Source organism: Gastrolobium bilobum, unplaced genomic scaffold (assembly GCF_033153095.1).
Source record: "Gastrolobium bilobum isolate Gb01-03AN ecotype WA unplaced genomic scaffold, APGP_CSIRO_Gbil_v1 utg223835, whole genome shotgun sequence".
NCBI classification, from domain to species: domain Eukaryota; kingdom Viridiplantae; phylum Streptophyta; class Magnoliopsida; order Fabales; family Fabaceae; genus Gastrolobium; species Gastrolobium bilobum.
The window spans coordinates 500-3,993 of record NW_026896392.1 but is presented as its reverse complement, the minus strand read 5'-3'; the positions used below and the strand labels follow the sequence as shown (position 1 = coordinate 3,993).

The window sequence follows — 3,494 nt, the reverse complement described above, 5'->3', positions numbered from 1 at the left end:
TTCTTCACGGTGAATCTCGGGTCTATGTGATCTCAGTTGAGAATAATTATGTTTAAACTATCAGCCATGAGCTGAACCATCTGTGGAACGGGTAAACTGTGAAACTCTTAAAGAACTGTTTTCAAAACTCTTGACCGGAGCTTTTTGTATTTCTTTGTCTAAGTAAGCTATATTCATTGTGCGCCAATGGAAATTGGGTACATACTGAGAAAGGAACTTCCATAAGGAAGGGATTCCAGACAGCTTAGCCATTGGGGGAAGGTAGATGTCATGGCAAAAATGCTACTGGTCACCTTAGGAATAAGGGGCCAACTCGTCCATTTTAAGGTTCTGAACTAAGTACCTGTTGGAGTCAAGGGAGCTATAGGAATATGGAAACTTGTGAGCCATCTAGATCATGAGCTGAGGAATCAGAGTTGACAGGCAAAGAAATTGGGACAAAGCCAAAAGGTGTTAAGTCTTGAGCAGAGAAAACAACCCCTTTAAGAGTGAAGCAGTGAATCTGTTCCTTCTGTTAAACTGTTTTAACCACCACCCTGTTGTCTCTTGATTATAGTTATTTCTGTTTTAGTAGTTTTATTTTATTTCATTTAGTACTTATAAAAACTCCAATGATTGTTATCTCACTTTATTCTAAACAGGAAGGATCACATACATAACGTAGCGAGCAACTGTTTGCCATCAGATTGAACCTACTGTTCCTGAGGAACGTTGTCAAGACAGTAAGGAACGTTTGACCTGACAGTTCATTTACTAACTTTTCATCTCATTTTCACTCTTTATAAATAGTGATAAAACAATAATTAGCACTCTATCCTCGTGGGAACGATAATTTGGGCATTAATACTCCCTTTATTACTTGATGCGTGCACTTGCGCACTTGGGTTGGAACTAAGGGACGAATTTGTGTTCTGCAAGAACAAAGGAACGTCCCCTATCAGAACTTCTATTTTCCACCATCAGCAAACCACCCAACAAGCTTTTGGCGCCGTTGCCGAGGATAGAAACACTAACTGTTGTTCTTATCATTGTTTTCTAACACATATACTGTATATCTGAATTTACTTTTATATTTTTTCTCTTTATCACTGAATCTGCTGTGCATATATATATACCATGTGTTATTGGTTTATGAGTGTAGAGTTTGAAACAGACTCTAACCACTCCATTGAAGTACCTGAGTTTCTCTTTGATCCTAAGCCAGAACGCACACTCCATAGGAGAAGAAGGAACCTCAGAGAAAGATTTCCTGAAAACATGGCTGATCACAATAATAACAATGAAGAGGTTCCCCCTGAACAGAACTTCAGAACTTTGGCTGCTCCTTTCAGGAACAGACCAGACAGGGGAGTAATCCTCCCTCCTGTAGCACCCAATTTTGAACTAAAACCTATCATGTTTCACATGATTAGAGAAGCAGTGGTCTTCAATGGACTCCCTGCAGAAGATCCTTACACACACCTCACCACATTCCAAGATATCTGTGACAATTTTAAAGCTGAGGGTGTAACCGAAAAGAGCATGAGAATGAGGTTGTTCCCTCACTCCTTAGGCTTAAAAGCTAAAACATGGATGAAAACTCTCACCCCTGGATCAATCCACACATGGGAAGAACTCTCTAACAAGTTCATAGAGAGGTTTCACTCAATGTCTCGACAAGCAGATGTTAGAGCAGAAATCTCTAACTTCAGAATGTTTTATGGAGAAAATCTCTATGAAGCATGGGAGAGATACAAGGACATCATAAGAAAATGTCCAAACCATGGGGTAGAAAGTTGGGGAGTGTTACAATCTTTCTATAAAGGAATTGATCATACTTCTCAGTCTCACTTAGATTTTGCTGCAGAAGGATATTTCTTTACATGAACACTTGAATCAAGATATGAAATCATAGAAGGGACTGCTGAAAAATGTCTCCAATGGCCAATAGACAGAGTGAGCCCAGTGAGCAAGGCAGGCATGCTAGAACTAGATAAACAAACTGCCATGGAAGCCCAGCTGGCATCACTCATGAATGAAGTGATGAACCTAAAAGCCGACCAAGAAGCACCAAGGATGGAAGTCTTACAATTCACAGCAACTGAAATAGAACCATGCTCAGCCTGTGGTGACCTTCATGACTCAACAGACTGCACATCCACTGCATTGGTGTGTTATGCAGAAAATTTTGGCAATAGGAACTTCACCAGAGACAATCAACAAGCAGGACAAAATACACATTCAAGCCCTGGAGGAACTATCATAAAGGACCAGAACCACAACACCCAATGGAGGCCACCCATTAACCAGAGACCATTCAACAACAATCAGCAGCAGTATCAGCAAGGTAGCAACAGTGGAACGTCTGAACAAAGAAGAAACAACTACGTTCCGTTCCACAGAGATGACCCACGCATCAACACCCTGGAAAATTATGTCAAGGAATATATCACCAGGAATGATGTGGTGGTCAGGAACATTGAGTCCCATCTGGGGCAGATTGGTGCCAACCTTCAAACCAGAACACTAGGATCACTACCAGGGGACACTGAGGTCCCCTCAACCATTTCTGAAACACCTTGAGAGGTAAGTACCATGTCTAGCTAAAGACATTAAACTAAGCGCTGACTGGGAGGCAACCCAGTAGATACATTTGCTCTCTGACAAAGAGCAAAGTTTTGGGGTGGTTATCCATAACCACACAGCTCCCAAAAAGGAGGGAACGTCTGCTGTTCCTCTCCAAAAGTCCAAATAAAGTACGTTCCGTTCCAGGAACGTAGTTTTGGGGTGGTCCCTGACCACATAATCCCAATATAAAAAATATATTTATATATACACGTATAAATATAATTAAATGTTTTGTTACATGTTCATTTAGATTTATTAAGTAATAGGTGATAGGTTAGTACGTTCCATTTTCCTTATTTAGTACTCACTATTGCATATCTTCTTATTATTTATTTCAGTTAGTTATTTATTTATTAGTTAGGAAAAGACAAAGGGAACGTTCCCTGGGTTAGGAGATAAGAGTGACTGGGACACCTGTCCTTACTGAGTCACTTAAAAAGATACGCAGCCATATCCAATTTGCATTCATTGCAATTCTTGGAAACGCGCGCAGAAAAAGCAACCGTCTCCTCAACCATTAAGACAACTTCACCCTTTTCTTTTCCCTCTCTCCCACGTCTTGACCTAAACCGTTCCATCTTCTCACACTCATCCCATCAGTAACTAGTCACCTACTGCTGACCACTCGTTCTGTAACGTCCCTATTCCACTACCTCTTCAACCTCCTCTCCTTAACCTCCACGTCCCAGAAACCTTTCATTTTCTCCCCCACAGTGTATTTAAACTTGGTCTCTGATTTCTTCAAGTTCTACTACTTCCATTCAACTCAGAACCCTTTTATCCCTCCTGCATTTGTGCCCTAACTCCCTTTCTGAACAAAATGACTAAGCTTTCATTTAAAGAGACCCCTGTAGCCAACCGCGGCGAAGAACCAGAGCTCACTGAAC

General features: G+C 41.0%; 1 non-coding gene across 1 annotated transcript; it reads right to left on the bottom strand.

Moving 5' to 3' along the window:
- Window positions 1–1,662: 1,662 nt before the first annotated feature.
- On the bottom strand, window positions 1,663–1,769 carry LOC133299517 (small nucleolar RNA R71). Its single transcript, XR_009749940.1, has one exon. It is a non-coding gene; the product is annotated as a small nucleolar RNA R71 (small nucleolar RNA).
- Between the last annotated feature and the right edge of the window lie 1,725 nt (window positions 1,770–3,494).